This window comes from Psammomys obesus, unplaced genomic scaffold (genome assembly GCF_907164565.1).
Source record: "Psammomys obesus unplaced genomic scaffold, mPsaObe1.curated_primary_1811, whole genome shotgun sequence".
Lineage (NCBI taxonomy): Eukaryota > Metazoa > Chordata > Mammalia > Rodentia > Muridae > Psammomys > Psammomys obesus.
Genome location: NW_026593286.1, coordinates 45,144,718 through 45,163,177, shown reverse-complemented (window position 1 = coordinate 45,163,177; position 18,460 = coordinate 45,144,718). Strand labels below are relative to the sequence as shown.

Below are 18,460 nucleotides of genomic sequence, written 5' to 3'. Positions count from 1 at the left end.
GTAGAGTTAATGATATATCCTGAGATCACCTAATATTGCTCTCCAGTGTGTACTCAGACTGTTTGTTTAACCTGTCCTTAAGGGAGCAATGCAGCATCTAATATTATGTGCCTTGGATTTCTCATGTAATGAGCTTTTCAACCTAAGTTAACACATAGTTGTATTTTAAAATATAGACTTCTCCATGCCCCTGTCCCAGAGAGCAATACATGTGTATATTTATGTGTGATTTGATAGTAATTTATTGAAAACACTAAATAGGTTGAAAGGCAACTTTATAAAACAAATATCTGCCAAAAATATTTAAAACACCATATAGATTCAGCTTGATGACATTTGTTTTTTGTTATCTGCATCAGTTACAGTTAGCCGGAATCAGCTTTATCTCTTGTAAGTATGTTAAAGATTTCTGCAAGGTAACTTGTGTTTCTTCCCTGTGTGATTCTTTCTGTGATGTTCAAGAAATATGGACCAAAATCCCTTTGTTAGGACAAAGACACAGAGAGAGAAAGAGACAGAGAGAGCCAGGGCAAGGCAGAATTCATTAACAAACAGGCAAGAGGTGCAGGAAGGCACAGAGAGAGGGAAGTATAAAATTCAAATCTAGACTTCATCTAAAAATAAAACTTCTCCAAGAGGAACTGCAATAATTTCTTTTTCTTAGTGTGAGACTGATGAACCTTTGGTATTCTGATGTACTTGAAAAGATGAACTTCTATTTTGTCTTTCTTGAATGGCTGGCTCAACCACCTGTCCTTGTTTATGCCTGTTACTATTTTCTTTCTGTTCCACCTCTTCTTTTTCTCCTTTCAACTAACTTACATAAACAAACCCTTGACTGTGTGAAGAGCACGTAAGTGAAATTCTTTAAAAACTAAGCACCAATGTTAAAGGTTTCTCTTTGAACTGTAATCAGCTGCATTGTAGCATAGAGATTAAGTTACAGGCTACAAAATGTGGACTCATAGATCTGGATTAGACTTTTGAAACCTCAAAGCCCACCCCAATACTACATCTCCTCCAATAAGACCACACCTCCTAATCCTTCCCAAAATAGTACCACCAACTCAGGACCGAGCATTCAACTATGTGAGCCTATGGGGCTCTTTTCAATCAAAGCATCACACTCTTATTTTCTTGATTGCATAAAGGGTAGCATAAAGTCTTCACATCACAGGCTATATGGTAGTGAAATAAGCTGATATTTAAGCTAATGTGTTTTTAGTTTTAACAAGCAACATATAAAGCATGTGAGCAAGTCCTGGATGTGTGGTAAATGCTAATGTTGTTGTTCCTGCATCACTAATAACATGCTGTTTCATTATCACACAGTAAGCGGTACCTCCCTACACTTCATCCAATGCTCTTATAAAGAGTGTTCAAAAGAATGAAGATACAGGACTGGTGGGGGCTACAGTCCTATGAGCATGAAACAACTTATAAACATTTTTTCCATTGATCTTTAAATATAGTTATAGTTTTTACTAAAACATAATGACACACTCAGTATAATTTTAAGTATAAATTTCATAATTGTTGTAAACTTTTGATTAGTTTTTATATTAGGGCTTTGTGTATGTATGTTAATTTGACATAAATCTAGACATATCTGGGGAAAAAAGGAAATATTAATTGAGGAAAATTAAGCTTGTCCTATAAGCAAGTCTGTGAGGTATTTATTGTCTTGATCAATAATTGATGTGAGAGGGACCATTCAATTGGGCAGATGCGGAATGCTGGGAAGGTGTTCCTAAGCCAAAAAAAAAAACAGGCTGAGCAAGCCATGAATGGCAAGCCAGTAAGCAGCACTTCTCTTTTGTTCTCTATCATTCCTGATTCTAGGTTCATACTGTAAGTTGTTGCAGAGTTTCCTCAGTGAGGGACTAAAAGCTATAGGCTTAAATAACCAATTTCTTCCCTAAATTGCTTTTGGTCATGCTGTTTTATCACCAGACTGGAAATCCTCTCTAAGAAAATGTTCCTTATTTAAATATGTAAAGTTTGATATTGTCTTTAAAAACAACAAAACATCTCTAGATCTACAATTCTATTGTAGTTTAACAGCTTTGCACAATGAACTACCAAAGCAACAACAGCAAGAACAAGAAGATGTGTTTGTTGAGAGGGAGAGTTGAAAGTAGGAATTTGTGTCTTTGAGAATTTTTATTTTGTATCAGTTTACCTTAGTATATGAAGAACTAACTGCTTTTTTTCCTAGGCTCCTCACCATTGGCTCTTGCTATAATTTAATATTACCTTGATAATACAGGGTAAAAAAAATCAATACATTTTCTATTGCTAGAAAGTAAATAGAGAAAAATAAAAGTAAAAACTTGTATAATTTATACACTAAAGATGTGTTTGTGCATTGAGATGTCAGTATTATCATTTGAGGTGTAAGAGCAATTATAATAAGCTCATAATAAAAAGCTAATTCACACTTATTGTGTGTCAGTGAAAGGCAGGCTCTGTGCTAGATTCATGTGGTAGGTTAAGAGAGATATCATTCTCTTTATTATCATCTTAATCAGTGTATGAGATGGTAAATAGATGAAGACTAATGCAGTGCATTTAGGTCTTCATAGCTACGAAGAAGACAGAAGAATCTCCAGCTCAATTATGAGAAATAAAATAGCACATGTGAAAAGCCTGGCTTCAATTTCATCACCAAAATTTCAAAGCTTGGAGACTCTCATAATGGAAGCATGGAGTGAATGAAAACAGAAACCCAAAAAGCACATCCGTTCTGCTTGCATTTGAATGAAGTCCCAAAGAGGTGAAACCTCTGTCTCCTGGAAAGGAGAGAGCCTTATAGGGATTTAACTCAAAGGGCTACTTCTAAAACTGGATTAGTAAGGCTCAACTTTCTTGACATGGTCATATGGGGCACCAACTTTGTTCAAATAAAATTAGGTTTTTGATATAGACACTAGATGTAAATTTAAGGAATCTTGTGACTTCTCAAAATATTCTTGTGATATATCTGTGAACTTTTTGAAACAAGCACAGAAATATTCTTGTTTCCCTCTTCTTTTGGTGTTCTTTCCTTCACTGCACAATGTACCAGACAGTAAAAAAACAAGGGATGCCTCTGTCAGCTTTATAGTGAAACAACCCAAAGTGCATTATGTCTTTTAGAATATTCTGGAGGGATTTAAGTGCTTTTGGTATAGTAGTGAATAGAATCAAGAGGAATTGCCATTTTCCTCACCTGTTGACTGTTGTTATTTACTCGCTGTTATTATAAGCTAAATAATCCTTCTGCATGGTTATTTTTCTGCATTTTGCAAACTATAATTAGAATCACTTGTTACCTAGGTTTTAACAGGAGCCGCAGGAGCAGTATGCATGAAATGATGATTCATGGGAATGGTGGAACAGTAAAGTAACAACATTTTTTCCTGTCGGAGGGTAGGGTACCATTAGGGGAAGTGTAAGTGTTGGGTTGCTCCATGGGTATCAATGACGATACACAGAATTTTAAGAACTGTCGGGTTTATTGACTGTTGTTTACAACTTTGGAAAAGTTAAGCAAAGATAATAACATATTTTCAACTGTCAAGTCAAGCGTTTCAAGGAAGAAATTACAAAGATCATCATTTTCTGTAGCTGCATAGAGTGTACTTAGAACCAGACCAAGAGTTTCAAAGGGAAATGAACCATCTTAACAATATTCTATGCCTAGTACTATGGATATAGTCAGTGTACCTACCTTTCCCACTCCAAAAATTTCAGAGGCATGAAAGAAAAGTCGGGATGGCTAAGAATGAGTTGTTCATGGTTCCACAAATATTAACTCCTTTTTCCCTAAGGCTGGCCTCGGTACTGTTTCTACATACCAAGTCTGGCAACATCAGATACTGGTTTTGATTTCTGTATATAAAATTATTCCAAAGAGATTAGACAAAAATTAAAGATTTATATGGTTGTTTTGGTTTGGCTTCCTGTTACTGTGATGAAGACCATGATGATCAATAGCAACTTGAAGAAGAAAGTATTTATTTCATCTTACAACTACTATATCACAGTCTATGATTGAGGGAAGTCAGAGTCAGGAACTCAAGGAAGGGAGCCAGAGGCAGAAACTGGACTAGCGGCCATCGAGGAATGGTGTTTACTGGCTTCAGTTTCATGGATTATTTCTCATTACCCTTTCTACACAACCATGGCTATCTAGCTAGAGGTGGCACTGCCTACGTTAAGCTCATCCCTCCCACATCAATCTTTAATCCATAAAATTCTTCAAAGACTTGCCTATAGGCCACTGTGATAAAGGCATATTCTCAAATGAGGTTTTTTCCTTCCAGATGACTCAAGTCTGTGTCAAGTGGAAACAAAAGTAGTAAGCACAATAATTTATAGATTTCACCAAAACCTTATACCCTGAAGTAGACAGAAGTTTGTACAGGAGTGGAGGTACCCACTCTAGACATGCTTTAATTTTCTCTAGCCAGCAACTCTACTAACACCATATTCTGAGAATTGATACCATGCTTTGTTAAACACCCTGGGTTTTTCCTCAATATTGTCTCAAAATAAAGAATCTAATGTACAACAGTGGGTATGTGGGCATGGATTCCTCTGGCATCCCTCAGAAGGCGTAGGCCAAACACGATGCCAGTTACCTATTTAACATTACCTAGATGCTTTGAAACAAATTTCACAGAGAAAAGGTATTAATTTCATGTGCTGCCCCTTGAGATGTAACAGTATTTGTACTGAGAGATGAGTGTTAGAAAAAGATGAAACTCCTCTCCTTGCTGTTTCTGATGCTACCATTCACATATTTTCTTTTTTCAGTCTTTCACTAAGTATACCTGAATTCTCCTATTCTCAGAAGTGACTCTGGGAAATAGCAGAATGATGGATTGACAAGTTTTTCCATTATCTTTCTTTTGTTAGAAGATTCCCTCAAAAATATTTACTTCTGTGAACTTGTGAGCTTTACATATAGCCAATAAAAGCAGAGTTCCCTTGAAATCTTAAATCATAGTTACTTTTTTCTATTAGGTACATGATTTATTCTGAACAGAAAATCAGGCCTTTTGACCTAGGAACATCAGGCAATGAAAGGAGCTCACACAGAAAGAGTCCCAGGAAGAAAACAGAAGCATTAAATAGAGTACGTCTTAACATTTCTAGGCCAGAGATAATGCAAAATATACAGTCGCAATAATGACAAAACTAGTAAAGCCTTTGAATTTTTAGTGGTTAAGGTCCGCTTAATACCACAGGCAAGCAGCCACATTAGCTCAAGCAACTATTTAACGTGAAGAAATTTAAGATATGTGAGAAAGATAAGAGATGGAACCTTTCAGTTAATGGTTTGTTGTCCGTGTACTAAAAAGGGCAGAGAATCGTAACTTGTTTAGCAAATCCTGCTTGTTAAAGCTCCTGAAAACCCAGAGTGTGGAGCATCAGTTAAGAACTGGTCATTATGAGAGACAAGAACAATGAAAGGAGCAAACTCTACCAGAAGACTCTTGTCTACCAACTTATGATTTTTGCCCTCATCAGTGACCCATTCCTGGTTATTGGAGATGATTTCTGTCTCTACTTCAAATTACACAAAATAGAGAGCATCTTCTCTTAAGCATGTGCAATAAAATATTTCAAGCTTGCTTTGACTGTGCTTAGTGTGATGCTGTAGGGGCATCTTTTCATGATGTGTGCAGAAACAGACTGAAACACGAGGGAATGAAACTTAGACAGACTTCCAGTGGGTGACACAACATGCTCGATAATGTTAGAAAGATTTCAGACTCACAAGGAAGTTTCCTAGGGACATGTCAGTCTACTGCTTTTCCCTGTTCCCTGCTTTCTGTTTCTGTAGTAGCTGGGACCACCTTGGAAATAACTACTTGTAGTTTTACTAAAGCTCTGCTCTTGTTATTAAAAGGAAACTTGCTGCCCAAACCTCATATAGGCCATCTCCTTCTCTTTGTTGTCTTGGTACCATAAAAAACTCACTCTTGCCCAGAATATCAAATATTACCTAGAAGATTTAGGAAAGAATATTTTTTGAAATAAAGAAACTTACTTCCCCACAAGAATTTTAACTACTTCCTTATTTGTTGGCATAGTTTCCTTAATCTGGCACTATGTTCAGTTTACTCCTATGTAAACACCTGTTTATACATACACACTCACTCACATAAATTCTAAAACTAAGCAAAGTAACAAAGGACTCAAAATCATTCAACTGACTTTACTGCTTCTGTTCTTTAAATAATAGTCGATGATTATTGACTGTTTACCATATGCCAGATGGTATTCTAGCAAAATTATATGCAATATCTCATTTTAGTTGCACAAAGCCTTAGCAAGTATTACTATGGTCCCTGCAAAGAAGATAAAGCTATGATTCTTTGATATGATTTTCTCAAGGTCTACTCATATGTTAAATCAGAAATTGAACTACATGTCTCTCTGCCTCTTAAGGATGTGTCATTTGCTAGAATAATAAAAATGACTAAAAGGAGGCTTACTGTTAAAAAATAATAATTTCTTAATTTAGTCCATACCTTCCCATTGTTGAGATATCAGTACTGGCCAGGATTACCAGTACTGTCTTAATGCTATATCAGTCAGCATTCTCTAGCGCATAAGAACTTATAGATATATAGTGGAAGTTTCTAGTTTCTTTGAAGACTGAGTTTTGTCTATGATTTTTTTGTTTGTTTTTGTATTTTCTGCAAGCTGGGCATGTGGTGTTTTGCCCAGGTTGGCCTGTGAGAGGACACATGATGTTTTGCTGTGAGCTCTCACATTCAGGGGGCAGGACTTTGGCTAGCTGAGAACATCTGTGGGTGGACTCTGAGGAAACGGCACGTATAGAAGCCCACACACAGTGAGACATGGCTTTTTGGATCAGCATCAATATGCTGAACTTCGTGCTTCAAAAGATGACTTCACAGAGAGAAGCGTTCCGGAGAGCTTCTCCTGGCAATCCAACTGAGTCTTGTGGCTTTTGCTGATTTGTACTGATTCCTGTTGCTGCTTGGTGTTGGCCTTTGGACTAAACTGCTGGTATCCTGATGAATCTGGTAATCTCCTAAAGACTCATTGACCGTTATCAACAGGAAGTAGATAAGAGACGTCTACAGCCCTGTTCCCTAATATCCTACCTAAGGTTGATGGGGTTTGGAAGGAGGTAAAGGTGTTTAATAACCCTAAATAAAGCAGGCTTGAAAAAAATCTAAGCCTGCAAGTAATACTACGGCTTGGTGACCAAGACATGAGCATATGGCCTTTAGGAAAGTGTATCAGACCCAGTGAGTTACAGGAAATATTAAAGGCAGGAAATGATACATTAAAAACAAAAATTTTTTATTGATTCTTTGCACCCCAAGCCCTCCTTTTCCTCTCCCCTCATACCTGCGTTCCACCCTTGTAACCTTCTCCAGAAAAAAAATAAATAAATCTCATCTCATCATGGAAGCTATAGTGTGTCACAGTACACACTTTTTCCACATTTTTTTTTTTTTTGCTTGCAAATATTCATCAACAATGACTCCTTGTTTTGGTTCAAGACCTCTAGCTTCTGCCACTCTAACAATACTGAAACTTGACTGGGACTCTTCTTGGGTATTCTGTTGTTGCCCTGTATCATGGAGATTATATAGCTTTAGATCTGCAGTACAGGCCCCCTTTTTCACTCCCACAGTTCATAGATGGGATAGAGAACCCAAAGCCCTGGATCTGGGTCTGAGAAGTATCTGATCTGCTTAACCCCCTTGGTCTCCTGCTCTCCTGTCCTCAGGGCCAGCTTACCTGCAAATCCTGCAATCAGAGCCAGCTTTACCCTGCCTCCCAGGAGAGGTACAGGCTCTGCTTTACCCTGCCTCCCAGGCAAGGTGCAGGATCTGCTGTCCCGAGTGCTATAGCTGGTGAGGAACATGTCCAGGTCTTCACTCTCATGACCTCAGGGCCAGCTCTCCTCCCTGACATAGGCGGCAAGGGAAGGAGGGCAGCTCTCCTTTGTCTGTGGCACCACACAGCAGACAAGAGGCATGGCTGACTCTCCTGCAATCACACCCTTAGCCAGGCTCACCTGCACATCCAGAGCCAGCTCTACTGTGCTGCCCAGACAAGGTGCAGAACCAGATCTCCCAAGTGCTGTAGCAGAGAAGGGGCAGGGACAGTTCTCCTGCTCTGATGACCTTGAGGCTAGCTCTCTGCCCACCATAGGTGGCAAAGGTCATTGGGGGTTGCAGGGAGGGACTGTCCCTTGCCCACATTACTACTAATTGGTGGGACAAGCTCTCCCATTGTTATGCCCTTATCCTGGCTCATGCTTGCCCCGGCCAGCAGGGTTATCTCTACTGTGCTGTCCAGGCGATGTGCAAGGCCCCTTTCCTGACTGATGCTGTTAGCAAGGGGCAGAAGCAGTTCTCCTAATCTCATGATCTCAGTGTGCCAGGTCTTCTGTCTGATGCAGGTGGCGATAGGAGAGGGAGAAGGAGGGCATCTCTCCCTTGTCCATGCCACTACATGGGAGACTAATAGCAAGGACAGCTTTTCCATGATCATATCCTTGGGGCTGGCTTACCTACAACTCCTGTAGTATGCAGGGCTAGTAGTATTGCAGCTGGCTAGTGCTGGGGTCAGCTCTCTTGCTCTCAGTCCCCACGGGAAAGTTGTCCCAAGATGTCTAAATGAGGGATGGGACCAGTTCTGCACAGCCCTCAGACACCAGCATGTCCTATGTAAGAGCAAAGACTGGGGATGTCTGCCTGGACTTTGGTGGTAACAGAATCCCCCTGCTTCAGGGCCATGGACATAGACGTGGCAGCACAGGCCAAGACCTCACCATGGTCCTAGGTGGCATCACAGGCTTCCCACTATTCCTCACTACCCTCACTACCTTCCAGTCTCCAGGTCTGCCTCTCTTCACTATGTCTACATGCTTCTATTTCTCTTTCTCTTCCATTTCTTCACTACCCACCAACTACTCTCAGTGGTGTCTAGGGTCCCTTAATGTCTAGGATGGTCTCAGGATGCCATGCCTTGCTTGTGCATTGTGGCATCAGGGTGTAATCATTTTGGGTATGGTCTGTCTCCCTCCCCTCCCCTGGGCCTGGGCAGTGCTGGACTGGTGCTAAGCTCAAGTTAGCTCCTGTCCAGGCTCCATGATGCCGTTCTGATGATCATATAAGGCTTGCTCCTTACCTGGGACCACCCCCTAGGGACCCTGGTCCCAGGTGAGATTCTTCTACTTTTTGGCTTTTGCCCTGTCCCTGGAGCCCATCCAAGGCTGTACATCACTGGACTGGTGGAATTCTCAGGCTATTTTTCTGTTTGGGGGTCCATGGTACAAGACTGGTGGTTGTCACAGGCTTAATTTTTTTTCAGGGAATATTAGGCTACTAATCATTCAGATGTTCATAGGTCAGAACACTGAACATAGACATAACGTCTCTCATCCACCTAGTGACCCATATGTGACAGCAGCCACACTTGCAACAACTTTACAGGCAAGGAAATATTGCATTTTTAAGAGACATGTTGAACAAAATGTTTCTGTCACTTGAGGAAGAGTGTTTGTAGACTACTGTGAAGGAAGTCATAGAACCAGCCTGAGGTGACCTCAGAGGTAAGAAACAATCAGAACAAACACCCCCTTTTCACTGTCTCTTCTCCCTCTCATTTCTTAGCAAGGATTCCAAAGGAGTGGCTGTCAAAGGAAACTGTTGTACTTCGTTCATTTCCCTCAAAGGGCTGAATTCAGGCACAGATTAGTGCAATAAATACCACTAGAACAATGGAGGGGGATTAGCAGCCATAATTCAGAAGTTAGTTGCAAAAAAAAAACGTGTGCTAAAAAAAAGAGTGAACTATTGTACCATGCTTTGAGTGAGCTCAAGCAAACATGACCACAAACACTTAGTAATAAAAATCTGTCAATGTTGAGTTCCTTAAAGATCTTCAAAGAATTTCTCTTAGAATGTTAAGCACAAAGGCTAGATTTCATTGAATTTAAAAGTGAAAGTGCAAATAGCAGGGAAAAAGTAGATATGAAAAAACATGACTACAGAACGTAAAATACAGTAAGAATTTTAAACACTTGTATGTAGACTTATTAAGCAGTTAGATAACCATATAAATATAGTGCTATATTATAAAATAAATTTCTTCTGGCTACTGGTACCTCTGTAACAGAAAAGACAGTGACATCATCCTTGTCTATTTTTATCCTAATGGATGTTCCAACTATGTGGGTTACCAGAGCTTCAGTTTGAGAATGCCTCCACAAGACACAAAGGGAAGCTAAGAACTGTGGCTACAGAGCTGTGTCTTTGTTTCACAAACTACCTTCTGCTTTCCTGGTGCAAGAGTAAATTACTGAAAGCGTCACTGAATTTCACATTCTTGTCACTTCTTGAAGCAAAAAGTGTGATATATGTTCAGGTCAACTTCTTATAAGCAGTAACAAGCTATCATGATAACAGAGTCAAGGTGATATGAAATTTGTTAGGTTAGTAGAAGCAGAAATTTAAAAGAGAATTTAGAGATAACCAACCTATTATAGAAAATTATTGTATACAGAGTTCAAAAGATAAAAACCCCATGTTTCTCCTACTTTTCTTACAAAAAGAAAAAATAATGTAACTTTGCAGACAGAAGTCTAAAATTCTTAGAAGTATTATGAGGTATAGTAGAAAAGAATCTATGAATTTTTGGGTTTGAGTGTTAAAACTTGGTTGTGTTCACAGAATAATTTGAGAAGCACTAAGATAGATGCATTCCTTAACATTACCTGCTAAAGAGATTTCATATCACACTGGCATGAGGAGAGGCCCTCAAATGGCACATTGATTTTGACAGTGGGACAGTCGCTATAGAGAAGAGCAGTGCAAATCTTGAAGCTATACTTGTGCAATTGGTCTTAGGAATATGAATAATACTTTGCATGTAAACATTTCCTATTTTTCAACCAGTGACTTTTTTTCTGAGCGTGTCTTTTTTATTTAATTATTTTTATTTTTATTAATTACAGTTTATTCACTTTGTATTTCCCCTGTACCACTTTCCTTCCTTCCCTCCTAATACCACCCTCCTTCTTTCTCATTCATGTCCTTCTCCCAGTCCACTGATAAGGGAGGTCCTCCTTCCCTTCCCTCTGAACCCCTGCACAGAGGTAGCCTATGGCAGTTCAGTGTCCAAGTGGGTTCCATAGTAATGGAGACAGAGACTGTCTCTGACAGGAACTGATTGGCCTGCTCTTTGATCACCTTCCCCTGAGGGGGGAGCAGCCTTACCAGCCCACAGAAGAAGACAATCTCCTGATGAGACCTGATAGGCTAGGCTCAACCAGTGACTTTTTATTCTAAAAGTTATTAGTTTCATTTCAAACTTTGAGTTCATTGTAAATATGACAAATTTAATTTTTCTCTTTCTTTCTTTCTTTCTTTCTTTCTTTCTTTCTTTTTTTTTTCTCAGAAAAAGTTTCTCTGTGTGGCCTTGGCTGTCTTGGACTCAATTTTTAGACCGGACTGGCCTCTGTCCCCCTAAGTGCTGTGGTTACAGTAGTGTGTCACCACACATGGCTGACAAATTTCATTTCTACAGCTTCACGTAGTCACATATTAAATGATGTCAAAGGTCCATGGCTAAAAATACACTTTGTGATGTATGCTGTAGCATATTGAAGATGTCAAGCACAAGACTATAGAAGATACAGATATAAATGAAACAGATTTTCCAGAATGGTAAATCTAGTCATGGTAAGGAAAAGAAATGTTAGACTAACCCAGTAAGTCTGACTGACCCTCCCTGCTACGCACACCTCCCAACCCACCAGATCAATCTGGGTCCCACATTCAATGCCCTAATCCAGTTCAGTCACCAGTGACTGTGTTTCAACTACCCTCTAGGCTTTACCAGCACGTGCCCTGTCTATCACACAACCCTGTTACATTCAACCTCTCTACTCACCCAGATCAACTCCCCCACTCCAGGCTTGGACCTACAGGTACATCCTTTCACCCCAGCCGCTCTGTCTACCTGACTTCATTCTACCTAAGGCATTAACATTCTCTAGACTCAAGCAACCAACAAATTTCTCTTGTATCTCAAGCTGCTCTGGTTTTATCCAACAAATGAATAATAAAAGAAGTCTACATGCTCAGATCTTATCACAAAAAATGCAATCAATATGAGAGGTAAAATCAGTATATCACCTTGAAAACCCACCAGTCCTGAAGAAATTACTATCTTCAACACATATACACCAAACTCTGGTATACCCTATTTCATTAAAAATGCACCACTGGATTTATTTTTGTAATTATTTTTTTTATTTTGTATATTAGTTACAGTTTATTAACTTTGTATCCCAGCTGTAGCCTCCTCCCTCATTCCCTCCCAATCCTACACCCCCTTCCTCATCTCCTCCCTGGCCCTCTCTAAGTCTACTGATAGGGGAGGTGCTCCTCCTCTTCCATCTGACCCTAGCTTATCAGGTCTCTTCAGGACTGGCTGCAATGTCCTCCTCTGTGGCCTAGGAAGGCAGCTCCTCCCTCGGGGTGGGGGTGGGTGTCAAAAAGCCAGCCATTGAGTTCATGTCAGAAACAGTTCCTGTTTCCTTACTAGGGAACCCACTTAGATACTTGAGCTGCTAGAGCAACATCTGAGCAGGGGTTCTAGGTTGTATCCAGGCATGGTCCTTGGTTGGAGAAACAGTCTCAGAAAAGACCCCTATGCCCACATATATTTGGTCCTTGTGGAGCTCCTGTCCTCTGCAGTTCATACCAATTCCCCCTTCTTTCATATGATTCCCTGCACTCTGCCCAAGGTTTGGTTATGAGTCTCAACATCTGCTTTAATACACTTCTGGGTAGAGTCTTTCAGATGCCCTCTGTGGTAGGCTCCTGTCCTGTTACTTGCTTTTTTCTACTTCTAATGTCCATCTCATTTGTCTTTTTAAGTGAGGATTGATCATCTTACCCCGGGTTCTCTTTCTTGTTTATCTTTTTTTAGGCGTCCATATTTTAGTATGTTTATGCTATCTTATAAGTCTATTACCCACTTATAAGTGAGTATATACCATGTGTGTCTTTCTGCTTCTGGGATACCTCACTCAGGATGATATTTTCTAGGTCCCACCATTTTAGGCATATATCCAAAAGATACTCAAGTACACAACAAGGACATTTGCTCAACCGTGTTCTTAGCAGCTTTATTTGTAATAGCCAGAACCTGGAAACAACTCAGATGTCCATCAACAGAGAAATGGATACAGAAATTGTGGTACTTTTACACAATGGAATACTACTCAACAATTAAAAACAAAGAAATCGTTAAATTTGCACCAGATGATCTGTTATTGTACAGGATCATTTTGGCACTTCTGGGTTTTTTGTTAGATTGCTTTTGGCAGGATGGCCACTTTCACTATGTTAATCCTACTGACCAATGAGTACTGGAGATCTTTACATCTTCTGATATCTTCTTCAATTTCTTTATTCAGAGACTTGAAGTTATTTTTTTTTTGAACAGGTCTTTTCCTTGCTAAACAGAAAATTCTCTGTAGAGGAATATAAAAAAGCAGAGAAACACTTAAAGAAATGCTCAAAGTCCTTAGTCATCAAGGAAATAGTAATCAAAAGGACCCTGAGATTTCACATTATACTAATCAGAATGGCTAAGAACAAATATTCAAATGACAATAAATGCTGGAGAAGATGTAGAGAAAGGGAACCCTCCTCCATTGCTGGTGGGAATGTAAACTTGTACAACCACTTTGGAATCAATTTGGCGCTTTCTCAGACAATTAAGAATAGCGCTTCTTCATAATCCAGCTATACCACTCCTAGGCATTTATTCAAAATATGTTCAAGTATGCAAAAAGGACATTTGCTTAACCATGTTTGTAACAGCTTTATTCGTAATAGCTAGAACCAGGAAACATTCCAGATGTCCCTCCTCAATGGAGGAATGGATACAGAAATTATGGTACTTTTACACAATGGAATACTACTCAGCAATTAAAAACAAGGAAATCATGAAATTTGCAGGCAAATGGGATCTAGAAAAGATCATCCTGAGTGAGGTATCCCAGATGCAGAAAGACACACTCAGTATATACTCACTTATAAGTGGATGTTAGACACATAATATAGAATAAACTTACTAAAATCTGTACACTTAAAGAAGCTAAGCAAGAAGGAGGACCCTGGGTAAGATGATCAGTCCTCACTCAGAATGACAAACAGGATGGACATTGGAAGAAGGAGAAAACAGGAGACAGGATAGAAGCCTACCACAGAGGAACTCTGAAAGACTCTACCCAGAGATAGTCAGACATGGAGAAGACAGGCTCTCCACAAGAAGAGCAACAGAACCAAACAATCTGGGCACAAGGGTGTTTTCTGAGACTGATACTCCAACTAAGGACCATTCATGGATATAACCTAGATAACCTAGAACCCCTGCTCAGATCCAAGTGGGTTCTCCAGTAAGGGGAGCAGGGACTGTCTCTGACATGTTCTCAATGGCTGGCTCTTTAATCACCTCCCCCTGAGATGGGAGCAGCCTTGTCAGACCACAGAGGAAGACAATGCAGCCAATCCTGATGAGACCTGATAACCTAGGATGAGATGGAAGGGGAAGAAGACCTCCCCTATCAATGGACTTGGAGAGGAGCATGGAAGGAGGTCAAGGAGAGAGTATGGGATTGCAAGGGAATGAAGGAGGGGGCTGCAGCTGGGATACAAAATGAATAAATTGTAATTAATATAAAAATAAAAATTTAATTAAAAATCTACGCAAGTCAATTAATGTAATTAACCACATAAATAGACTTAGTTACAAAAACTACATGATCATATCAATAAATGTAGAAAAATCCTTTCATAAAGTCCAATATGTTATTTTGATAAAGTAGAGAATTTATGGCTAGAGCTAGCATACCTCAATACAATAAAAAGTACATATGAAAAATTCAAAGCCAACGAAATGGAGAAAATCTTGACGCAATCCCACTGAAGTCAGGAATGAGAAAAGGAACCACACTACCCCTACTCTTTTTTAAATTGTTTTTATTAATTACAGTTTATTCACTTTGTATCCCCCTGTACTTCCCTCCCTCCCTCTTCTCCACCTGTGCCCCTCCCCCAGTCCTCTGATAAGGAGGTCCTCTTCCCCTTCCCTCTGATCCTAGTCTATTAGATCTGGCTAGACTATCAAGAGTGGCTGTATTGTCTTCCTCTGTGGCCTGGTAAGGCTGCTCCCTCCTCAGGGGGAGGTGATCAAAGAGCAGGCCAATCAGTTCCTGTCAGAGACAGTCCCTGTCCCCATTACTATGAACCCACTTGGACACTGAACTGCCATGGGCTACCTCTGTTCAGGGGTTCCAGGCCATGTCCATGAGTGGTCCTTAGCTGGAGTATCAGTCTCAGAAAATACCCCTGTGTCCAGACCTTTTGGATCTGTTGCTTTCCTTGTGGAGTTTCTGTCTTCTGCAGGTCTTACTATCTCCCACTTCTTTCATAAGATTCCCTGCACTCTGCCCAAAGTTTGGCTATGAGTCTTAGCATCTGCTCTGATACTCTTCAGGGTAGAGCCTTTCAAAGGTCCTCTGTGGTAGGTTTCTATCCTGTTTCCTGTTTTCTCCCTCCTCCAATGCCTATCCTCTTTGCCTTTCTGAATGGCACTGAGCATCTTATCGAGTCCTCCTTCTTGATTAGCTTCCTTAGGTGTACAGATTTTAGTATGTTTATCCTATATCATATGTCTAATACCCACTTATGAGTGAGTATATACCCTGTGTGTCTTTGTGCTTCTGAGATACCTCACTCAGGTGATCTTTTTCAGTTCCCACCATTTACCTGCAAATGTCATGATTTCCTTGTTTTTAATTGCTGAGTAATATTCCATTGTGTAGATGTACCACAATTTCTGTATCCATTCCTCAACTGAGGCTACCTCTATTCTTTTTCAAAGTTGTTGGTGAAACAGTATTTGAATCAATAAGCAAGAGAAGGAAATATAATGAATAAAAATGTGAAAAAGTCAAACTATCTATGTTTCTAGATGGTATATTTTATACATTAGTGATCAAAAATTGTAGCAGAAAATTTCTAAAAATAATTAACCAACTTAACAATGTTTCAGGATATATACTCAACTTAAATCAAAACTTTTTCTACACACAAGCAATAAACATAAAGACAGAGATCACAGATGCTTTGACATTCACAAAATCCTCAAAGGCAATAAAACATCTACAAACAAACCTAACCAAATTCAATTTAGTCCCAATCAAAGTCCTCATTTCATTTTTTGTGTAGACCAATGGAACAAAACTGAAGACCTAAATAGGAGTATACATAACTTTATTCATTTACTATTTGAGAAAGATGCTAAAATCATGCTATTAAAAAGAAAACATCTTCATCAGATGATACTGGGAAAATTGAGTGTAATTGTGAAGAAGAATGAAATTAGACCAATATCAATCACCTTCCACAAAAACTAACTCCAAATAAATAAAAAATATAAATATAAAGCTTGAGACACTGAAACTTCTAGAAGAAAATGATATGGTTGTTAGAAAGACTTCCTGAATATGACTCCATTACCCCCAAATTAAGGCCACCAATTGACAAGTGGGACTTCATGAAAGAAAACAAAATAAAACTCAGTACAGATAAAGAAATAATTAGGTGAAAAAGAAATCCCCAGGAGGGAATCTTTACCATCATACATCTGATAGAAGAATGACATCCAGGATATGTAAGGAATTTAAAAAAATCAAAAAACAAATTACACATTTAGAAACTGACCCTGGAACTAGAACATAAGAGTTCTCAAAAGAGCAAACCAAATGTCTAAGAAATATTAGTCATATAATACAGGATAAACATACTAAAATCTTTATTCCTAAAGAAGCTAAACAAGAAGGAGGACCCTAGGCTAGTTGCTCAATTTCTCATTCAGAAAGCAATGAGATAGACATCCAAAGTGGGAGAAAACAGGGAACATGACAGGCACCTACTACAGAGGGCCTCTGAAAGACTATCCAGAAGGGTATCAAAGCAGATGTTGAGACTCATGGCCAAACTTTGGGCAGAGTGTACAGAATCTTATGAAAGAAGGGGGAGATAGAAAGATCTGGAGAGGACAGAAATTTGACAAGGAGAGCAACAGAACCAAAAAATCTGGGCCCAGGGGTCTTTTCTGAGACTGATACTCTAATCAAGGACCATGCATGGAGAAAACCTAAACCCCTTGCTCAGATGTCGACCATGCAGCTCAACTTCCAAGTGGATCTCTAGTAAAGGGAACAGGGCTGTCTCTGACATGAACTCAGTGGCTGGCTCTTTGAACACCTCCCCTCAGTGGGAACAGCCTTAACAGGCCATAGGGAAAGACAACACAGGCAGTCCTTATGAGACCTGATAAGCTAGGGTGAGATGGAAGGAGATAAGTACCTCCTTTATCATTGGACTGGGGGAGGGGCATAGGAGGAGGAGAAGGAGGGAGGGTGGGATTGGGAGGAGATGAGGGAAGGGGTTACAGTTGGGATACAAAGTGAATAAATTGTAATAATCACAATTTTTTTAAATTAAAAAAAGAAAATGTTATATGTTACAAAAAGAAATATCTCAAAAATATTCATCATCTCTAGCAATTAGGGAAGTGAAATCAAAACAACTGAGATTTTTATCTTATACCAGTTAGAATAGCAAAGACCAATAAAACAAGCAAAACCAAATGTGTTTTGTTGTTCTGGAAGTGAGTACAGAGAATTCTCAAAAAGCTAAATATAAATCTATCCTATGACCCATTTCTTGGCATATGTGCAAAGGTTTGACATCCTACTTCACACTTGTTCAGCTATGCTCATTGCTGTTCAATTCTTAGTGGCTAAGAAATGAAAACAACTTAAATGTCTTTCAACCAATGAATAAATAATGAAGATATGGTGAATGACCACATATTCATATGTAAAGAAAAATGAAATTTGCAAGTAAATGTATAGAACTAGAAAAAAATATGTTGAGTGAGGTAACTTAGATCCATAAACACAAATATCAAGTATAAACACAAATATCAGCTGAGGCTTCAGCTCCAAATCCTCAGCTATAAGTGCAGTTATTATCAAGAATATGTGTCATTGCAGCCTACAGAGGGAATTAAAGATAAATACAACCAACCAAAGGGAAGAGTTATGGATCCAAGTCCTAATGGATATGCCTTTGGTACAAATCCTGCCCCTAAAGCTCAGGGATCATTGCAGATAAGAGAATGGAAAGACTTTAACTGCAAAAGGAAAAGTAAATTTGCTGTGAGATTGTGCATCCTAGGAAAGACACAATCTACACACAGAAAGTCTCTTCCTGTATACCTAAACATGAGCTAAACAAGGACAACAAAAATAGACATGCTAACATGGACAGAATATGAGGCCTTAAGCTTACACTAAGAATCACAGGCAAACAAGGAATTATGAGAG

At 39.2% G+C, this 18,460-nt stretch overlaps 1 pseudogene; it reads right to left on the bottom strand.

Annotated features, from left to right (window-relative positions):
* Nucleotides 1-9,356: 9,356 nt before the first annotated feature.
* On the bottom strand, nt 9,357-9,481 carry LOC129684092 (small nucleolar RNA SNORA17; annotated as a pseudogene).
* Between the last annotated feature and the right edge of the window lie 8,979 nt (nt 9,482-18,460).